Below are 9404 nucleotides of genomic sequence, written 5' to 3' on the forward strand. Positions count from 1 at the left end.
GATTTTGAAACCAGACCAATGGATTTGAACTTCGTTCCCTATTAATTACCTATGCAACCTTGAACAAGAGTTATAAACATATTTGTACCTCAGTTTCCTTATGTTAGATGGAGCTAATACCTTTCACATAAGATTGGTGAAAGGATTAAATGTGATAACAGAAACAGTATCTTGTAGACCTTTGGCTAACCATAGCTTTTGAACACATGCATTTATTTTTATACATGCTGAAATCCCCCAAAAATGATAGTAAAGGAATCCAAAAAGGCATACATATCTAAGGACAGGAGAATGGGAAAGGAGAAAACGGTAAACAAGAAATGTTACCAAAGTTTTGGAGAAAATAAATTGGATGGAGGCAGAGCAGATATTTAATTGGTACTGACCAGTGCACACTCATATGACCCTACTGGTTATTTATATAGGCAGTGTCCATTCAGTGCTCATGGTCTCCTAGTAGTTAAGTATTTTCATGGTGACTCTGGGATGGAGAAATGGTAATTGACTTAGCAAGCTGAAACCTAAATCTAAGAAAGCTGCACTAAGTGCCTGAGGAAAGAAACATCAATGAGAAAAAGCTGACATTCTCTAGAGAACACTGGGAAAGCTCAGGAATTGGCAGCACCAAGCACCAAAGAATAAGGGCTCAAAGCAGGGATACTGGTGGAAAAAAAAAAAGTTTTAGAGCAGATTTAAACTCGGAACTGGATTTCTTAACTGCAACTCTGAAGTTAATAAAATAATGAAACAATTCTTTCAAAATGTAGAGGTAGATGTTTTTCAGTAAAGTATTCTGTACCAAATTAAACTATTAATCAACACATTTTCAGACACAAAAGGTCTAAAAAATTTTACTTTCTCTGTTTTCTTTCTCAAGAAGTTACTGGATAATGTGCTTTATGAAAATGGGTGAGTAAACTAACATAAAGACACAAAGGGCAGGAGATGCCGAGTCTAACATAAAAGAGAAACAGAGGAATTTTTAATAGACGGAAAAGGGAGGGGCCCGGACAGTTATGCACAAAACCTTGATTGGAGGACAATGGGCAGCTCCAGGAAAGTCCCCCCAAAAAGAAAAATGGAGTTAATAGATAACCTGAGGAATTTGACCATGAGAAGAGTAGTATTAAGAAGGATTTTAAGTGATTTTGATCGATTGGGAATGACAAATATCTATACATAGAAAACTAAAACAAAGCAATGATTAACTCCAGGAAGAACAAAATTTGCACAAGAAAAAAAACATCATAATCATAGTACTCTACTTGGCTCAGTAGTAAACAAAATTGTCACATACCCTTTGGGGAGGATGAAAGAAAGAAATGAAGTAGGACCAGAGGACCTGGAACAGCTCCACTGCCGCCGCAGGCCTAGTTACCATCACACCCGGAGAACTGCAGATGCCACAGCTCGCCCCAGTCACCACCTCAACCATGAGCAGCGAGGGGGAAACCCAGCACCGCCCACTGCCCAGGCCCTCAGCGCTGCAGACACCAAGCCTGGCACCACCTGCAGCAGCCCCAGCAGCCTCATATCCTTGGCACCTGTGGGCGGGGACAAGAATGTCATTCCAATGAAGGTTTTGGAAACAATAAAATGGTTCAATGTAAGAAACAGATGTGGTTTCATCCACAGGAATGACACCAAGGAAGATGCATTTGCACACCAGACTGACATAAAGAAGAGTAACGCCAGGAAGTGCCTTCCCAGTGGAGGAGATGGGGAGACTGTGGAGTCTGATGTTGAGGGAGAAGCGGGGCGGAGGCAGCAAACGTTACAGGCCCTGGTGCAGTTCCAGGGCAGGGCAGTAAGTATGCAGCGGGCGTAATCATGACGGACGCTATCCACATCATGGTGTCCTGCACGCAATCACCAGCAGAATTACCAGAATAGTGAGAGTCGGGGAAACAATGAGGCACCGGAGAGCGCTCCCGAAAGCCAGGCCCATTGCCCACCTTCCTACCTGCAGAGATCTTATGGGCCTCAATCACAGCATTCCAACCCCCCTGCGCAGGGAGAAGCGATGGAGCGAGCGGACAACCGGGGTGCAGGAGAACAAGGTAGACAGTGGGACAGAATATGCATCGGGTATTGATCACGATTCCGCAGGGGCCCTCCTCACCAAAGACCGCAATGAAGAAGATAAGGACAATCAAGGAGATGAGACCCAAGGTCAGCAGCCACCTCAGTGTGGCTACTGTGGCAACCTCAGTTACTGACGAAGATACCCAGAAAACCCTAAACCAGAAGGTGGCAAAGAGACAAAAGCTGCGGATCCACCAGCTGAGAATTTTTCCTTTCTCGATGCTGAGCAGGGTGGGGCGGAGTAAATGCCAGCTTACTGTCTCTACCATCATCCAGTCTAGTCATCCAACCGGAAGAAATGAATATGAAATTCCAGTAATAAGAAATGAACAGACTGTTGGAGATGATGACCCCAGGTGCTTGCTCTTTGCCTGTTGACCAGATAACTAGAACTATCTGCATTATCTGTGCAGCATAAGGTTTTTATTATTTTTACCTAAAGATGCCTCTTTTCGTTAATGACAAACGTGTTAGCTTTAATACTTTACTTATTTTGACATTCAATATTATTTTATATTATTCAGGTGTACAGCATAGTGGTTAGACATTTATATAATTTAAGAAGTGATCCCCCTGACTAGTGTATAGTACCCACCTGGCACTGTACATAGTTATTACAATATTATTGACTATATTCCTTTTGCTATACCCAACATCCCCATGACTACTTTGTAACAACCAATTTGTGCTTTTTTATCCCTTCCCATTTTTCACTCACCCCCAACCAACCCCCCTCCCATCTGGCAACCATAAAAATGTTCTCTGTATATTCTGTTTTGTTTGTTTATTTTGTTCTTTAGATTCCACATATAAGGCGAAATGACGTTGCATCTGTCTTCCTCTGTCTGACATACTCCACTTGGTACAATCCCCTTCCAGGTCCATCCATGCTGCTCCCAGATGGCAAGGGCTCCTTCCCTTCCCTGGCTGAGCAATATTCCTTTGTATTATATGTACCACCTACTTCTCATCCATTCAGGCTGCCTCCACATCTCAGCCATTGTAAACAATGCTTCAGTGAACATATGAATGTCCATATGAACATTCATATGAACATACATGTCCCCTCAAATTAGTGTTTTGGGTTTCTTCAAATAAATAACCAGAAGTGAGACTGGTGGGTCCTTTTTGTCTAAAAGTCCTGTTAAGATTCCCTGTAGTACTGGTTTGGTGGTGATGAACTCCTTTAGCTTTGTCTTGTCTGGGAAGCTCTTTACTTGCCCTTTGATTCTAAATGATAGCTTTGCTGGGTAGAGTTATCTTGCTTGTAGGTCCTTGCTTTTCATCACTTGGCATATTTCTGCCATTTGCTTCTGGCCTGCAAAGTATATGTTGATAAATCATCAGATAACCTTATGGGAACTCTCTTCTGGTACCTAACTGCTTTTCTCTTACTGCTTTTAAGATTCTCTTTGTCTTTAACCTTTGGAATTTAAATTATGATGTGTCTTAGTGTGGGCCTGTGTAGGTTCATCTTGTTTGGGATTCTCTGTGCCTTTTGGGCTTGTATATCTATTTCCTTCATTAGGTTAGGGAAGTTTTCTGTCATTTTTTCAAACAAATTTTTGATTCCTTGTTCTCTCTCTTCTCCTGGTATCCCTATGATGAGAATATTTGTACTGTTGGTATTGTCCCAGCAGCCCCTTAAACTCTCCTAATTTTTTTGGATTCTTTTTTTGTTTATTTCCTCTCCTGATTGGGTATTTTCTGCTACTTTATCTTCTAAATGGCTGTTTTGAGCCCCTCCTTCATCTAATCTGTTGATTTTCTCTAATGTATTCTTCATTTCAGTTATTGTATTCTTTATTTCTGACTTTTTTTTCATGTTTGCTATCTCCATTTTATGTTCCCTATCTCTTTGTTGAAGTTCTCCCTGAGATCACTGAGCATCCTTATAGCCAGTGTCTGGAACTCTGCATCTGGTAGACTGTTTATCTTCATTTTGTTTATTACTAGTTCTTTTTTCTGGAGCTTTGTTCTGTTCTTTTATTTCAGACATATTTCTTTGTCTCCCCATTTTGGTTGCCTCCCTGTGTTTGTTTCTATGTAGGGCTTCTATGCCTCCTGGTCTAAGAAGAGTAGTCTTATGTAGTAGTTGTTTTGTGGGACCCAGTGGGCAAGTCTCCCTGGTCACCAGAGCTGGGTGCTCCAGGTGTGTCGCTTGTATGTGCCCTCCTGTTGTAGTTGAGCCTTGGTTGTTGTTTGCACATCAGTGGGAGGGATTGACCCTCAGGCTGATTGGTTGTGAGGATTGGCTATTACTACAGTGGAGGAGCTGTTGTGTAGGGGCTGACCCTATGGAGCAGGGTTCACTTTAACAAGGCTGTGGTGTCTGCCCAGCCTGCCCTTTGGGTGTGTCATCCTTCATTGTGGCCAGGTGATGCTTTGGCCCAGTCCAAAGCTGGCCACTGGGCCTGGCAGCTTCAGGCCTCCTGGTAGAGGACCCACTGCAGGCCAAGTTTAGCTGCTGTCTGTGCCCTGCCTGGGGCCACCTAGTATGCGCCACAAAGCAATTAGAGATGGCCAACACCCACGCTGTGCTTGGAGGTGCAAACCATGAAACAAGGTGGCTGTTGCTAGTGCCAGGCTTGGGGCTGCTCAGCCACAGGTACAGGATGCACCGAAGCCAGATGCCTCTTGTTTGGGTTTTGTGAACCTTTAAGAGATTTTTGGAAAGTCTGTAGCATAAGCCAAAGCAGGCAGTTTGTACAAAAAAGCCATTGGAAGTTTTGGGTGTGCCAGAAAGTTGGGTGAGGCATGGTCTCGGGGAATCACTGGGGTGTGCAAATGAACTGTGATAGGTAGTTTGATGGATAATCAAATATGGTGTCTGCACACTGGGAGGGGGGTGCTTAACAAAGAAACAATGACTTCTGCCAGCTCCTCTGTCTGGAATATAGCTGCCCCTCCAGCTTTCACCCTGAAGCTAAACAATTCAGTTCCTCCCCATATGTCCCTGGCACCTTTCGAGTTGCTGCCCCAGTGTTGGAGCTCAGAGCGAGTGAGTCCATCAGCAAGTAAGTTCATGCACAGTCCCTTTAAGAGGAGTGTCTGGGAGTGCAGCTGCCCCTCATCTCACTCAGCTGTAATGTCTGCTCATTCTCAAAGCCAGAAGTTATGGGGACTTCTTTCCCTGGCACTAGAACCCTAAACTGGGGAGGGGCTGGGATCCCTCGCTCCTCAGGGAGGACCTCTGCAGCTGAGTTATCCCTCCTAATTTTTAATGGTCACATGTGGGTGTGGGACCAGCCCATTCCACATCTCTGCCCCTCCTACCAGTCTCGAGGTAGCTTCTTATGTTCGTAGTTGTAGAGCTTTGGTTCAGCTAGACTTCAGGTGATTCTCAGTGATGGTTCTGTAGTTATTTATAATTTATGTGGTCTGTTTTTTGTGGGTTTTTTTTTTTAAGCCTGTTTTTTTCTCAATAAACCTTTAAAGGTTTTTAAATTGTTTCATATCTGGTCAAGTTGAGACTTTTAACTTCAGTTTCAATTTGTAATAAAAGTTTACAACTTGTTTTTTTTTTCCCAAAAAAGTCAACAAACTGCAAGCACCTGTTAATAAAGGTCTTAAATAAAAGGAAGAAAAAAATAAAAGAGGTGAGACTAAATTCTCATGGTCCATAGTAGGAAGTCAATAAATACAGCCTGAAATAGAAAAATCAACAAATAACAGCATAAGGATTTTGTATATAATTTTGGATATAAATATTAGACGAAAGTTAAATGAATTGATGGTAGTTTCCTTTGGGGAACAGAATGGGATTAGGGAAGGGGAGATAGGGAACTTCTGTTTTTGATTAGAAGTTATGTAATAACATTTACTTTTAAAAATAACACAAGTATGACTTTAACAACAGTGATTAATTTAAAATATAAATGCCATTTCCTATATAGATGTATATATACAGTGCTTGTCACTGGTAAATACTCAGTAGTTGGTAGTTATTTTTATTTGTGGAGAACTGTATGTTGGAACTAGGACAGACTCAGAGGCTTCTCCAGAATTTCTATAGGAGAAGCTTTAGAGGCAGCAATTGGATTAGAAGGTGGGTGTGGTAGGTTGAATTGTGGGTCCAAAAAGATATGCCGAAGTCCTAACCCCTAGTATTTGAATGTGACCTTATTTGGAAGTAGGGTCTTTGCAGATGTAATTAAATTAAGGATCTCAAGTTGAGATCATTCTGGATTTAGAGTATACCCTAAATCCAATGATTAATATCCTTATAAGGAACAGAAAAGGAGAAGACACAGAGAGACATAGAAGGGGAGGCTATGTGAAGATGGAGGCAGAGATTGGAGTTATGCATCTACAATCCAAGGACTGTGTGGAAGCCACAATTTAGGAGAGACACATGGCAGATTTTTCCCTCCAAGACTCGGAAAGAAGCAATCATGCCAGCATCTTGATTTCAGACTTCTGGCCTTCAGAACAATGAGAATTTAAATTGTTGTTCTAAGCTACTCAGTTTGTGGTAATTTATTACAGTGGCTCTAGAAAAGTAATTCAGTGGGGTTAGCAGATAGACCTTGAAGCTTCATTTTAGAGCATGTATTTTATTCCTTAGATTGTACATTTATTGGGAGCTTTGATGGGGGGACTGTAGGAGATTATGGGGGTGACTGAATCTTCCTTACATTATCCGTTGATGTTGCTACTGGCTCGATCCCATATTGGATGAGTTCAGTGAAATAAATACGTTTTATTTTTTCAAGCTTTCTTGAAATATAATTGACATATAATGTTGTATAAGTTGAAGGTGTACAACATGTTGATTTGATACATTTACATATTGCAAAATGATCATCACCATAGTGTTAGCTAACACCTGCATCACGTCACATAAGTACCTTTTTTTTTTGTGGTGAGAACATTTAAGATCTGTTCTCTTAGTAACTTTCAAGTATATAATACAGTATTGTTAACTATAATCACTATGCTGTACGTTAGATCCCCAGAACTTATTTATCTTACAACTGGAAGTTTGTACTCTTTGACAAACACCCCCTCTTTTTCCTACCTCTCAGCCCCTGGTAATCACCATTCTAGTCTATTTCTATGAGTACAGCTTTTTTAGATTCCACATATAAGTGATATCATACAGTATTTATCTTTCTCTGTTTGACTTATTTTACTGAAATAAATGTGTTTTAAAATGATTTCAGATGCATATGTTCATGTTATGGAATGTATTTTTGGGAACAGCAACATTTCTACACCACTGTTTGCCTATTTCATCAAAGAGGAAGATATGAAACCAAGAGAAGGAATAGGTCTCTGAGCCCATCCTTCTGTTAGTAAAGCTTAATGAGACTAGGCTGCATGCAGTAAGACATCATTCATTGATATTCTACTTTTTTTTGAACTGGCTTCTTAATATTCTAAATTAAATGAGTAATCTGTTTTTCTGTCCCATGCTTTGCTCTTTTACTTACCTTTTCTCCTTAGTGTCATTTATTTTAGCTGTCCTGGAAATACCTTTTAATGACTCACAGAAAGTCAGCCCACACCAAAAAGATGATAAATTTAGATTTCAAAAACAGTGCCTGGATAGTTACTTAACAGTTTGCCCTATTTTTTATTTTTATGTTTTAAATTTTTATTTATTTATTTATTTTTCTTAAAATTTTTTTTTCTTATGTAGAAATTCATTTGGTAGATATATCTTTCAAAATATATCTTATATATTCAAAATATATCTTTCAAAATATATCTTAAATATGCCCATGCTCTCCATCTCTAGCCTAAGGCCACACTCATCTCTCCAAAGCTTTACTGCAGGAGCTTTGTCTACTTCTCCCTTTATACTCCCATCTCTTCCTTGGAGAACAATACTACTCAGTTTCCTAAAACCATTCATTGGATGCACTTCAGATAAAATCTAGCATACTTAATGCAGCCTACTAGGCTCTGCACCGTCTGACCCCAGCCATTCTTACCAGTTTCATCTACCACTATTCCCTTCGAACATCATGCTCCAGCTACATGGCCTTCCCTCAGATCCTCAAATACATCAAATATTTTCTTCCTCGGGACCTTTGCATGTATTGTTCCTTTTACCTAACATGCCCTTTCCTGTACTCTTTTTTCTTTTCTGTAACTACAGTCTGTAGGTTAATTCTAAAAATTAAAAACCATTCAATAATATTTAACAAATGGTTATGTATAAGTAAGTCATCATAAAAACAAGTAGTAAGATTGGACTCATTAAAAAAAATTCCACTCTTGAGTATTGACTTAAGAGAAATAAAAACATATGTCCGCAAAAGATTTATACATAAAAATCATAAGGCTTCACTTATAATAACACCAAATTGGAAACAATCCAAATTTCAACAACAGAAGAATGAATAGACAAATTGTGCCATATTTGTACCTTGGACTAGTACTCAACAATAAAAAAGAATGAACCATTAATATGCACAACAAGTTGAACCTTCAAAACAAAAAAAGCCAGACATAGAAAAGTACGTGTTGTATGATTCCATTTATGTAAAGTTCAAGGGCAGGCAAATGAATCTATAGCAATAGAAATGAGAACAGCTGTTGTCTCTGGGTGTCTTTGTGGTGGTGGTGAGAAATGGAAGTGTTGCCTTGAAATGACACAAGAGAACATCCAGGGTGATGGAAATGCTCTATATCTTGTTTGAGGTAATGGTTACACAAGTATTTATATCTCTCAAAACTTATTAAACTGTACACTGAAGATCTGTGCATTTTATGTGTATGAAATTTTACCTCAAAGAACAATATAATCTTTTGTTTCTGTAACTTGGCTGCTCAAAGGAGACTTTTTCAAGAATGGAGCCCAATGAGTCACTTTTTTTTTTCTTCTAGTTCCCTTCATTTCTTCTGGATCATACCCAAAGCTCACGTGTGTTAATAAGATGAGAGGTTATCGGGCCTCCCTCTGGATCTATAGACTTGTGTTTTACATGTGGTGGTGTGATCCCAAATATCTCATTCCCAGGCCTACGTCAGGTTAGAAGTAGCTGAAAGGTACACACTCAGGCACATTGGTAATCATGAGTAGGCTGAAGTGGAGGAGAAAAAGAAAAATTAAAAGCATGACCTAAGAATCCAAAAAAGTGCGGGTCTGGAATAACTGAAATAAAATCAGACAATGCTATACATTACTCTAGCCATAGGGCATCATATGCTATAAGGGGTTCATCCAGAAATGTTAACTTATATCCAGTATATTCTTTTATTTTATTTTATTTATTTTTTATTTTTTTAAAGATTTTTTGGGGAATTGGGGGGATGGGAACAGTGCTGGGGAATTGGGGGAAGGGGAACAGACAAGTTGCTGTCCTTTT

The 9404-nt window shown here is 39.8% G+C and overlaps 1 pseudogene; it reads left to right on the forward strand.

Moving 5' to 3' along the window:
- The first annotated feature begins 1433 nt into the window (after window positions 1-1433).
- LOC109396757 (nuclease-sensitive element-binding protein 1 pseudogene) lies at window positions 1434-2330 on the forward strand (annotated as a pseudogene).
- The last annotated feature ends 7074 nt before the right edge of the window (window positions 2331-9404 follow it).

Source organism: Hipposideros armiger, unplaced genomic scaffold (genome assembly GCF_001890085.2).
Source record: "Hipposideros armiger isolate ML-2016 unplaced genomic scaffold, ASM189008v1 scaffold_541, whole genome shotgun sequence".
NCBI classification, from domain to species: domain Eukaryota; kingdom Metazoa; phylum Chordata; class Mammalia; order Chiroptera; family Hipposideridae; genus Hipposideros; species Hipposideros armiger.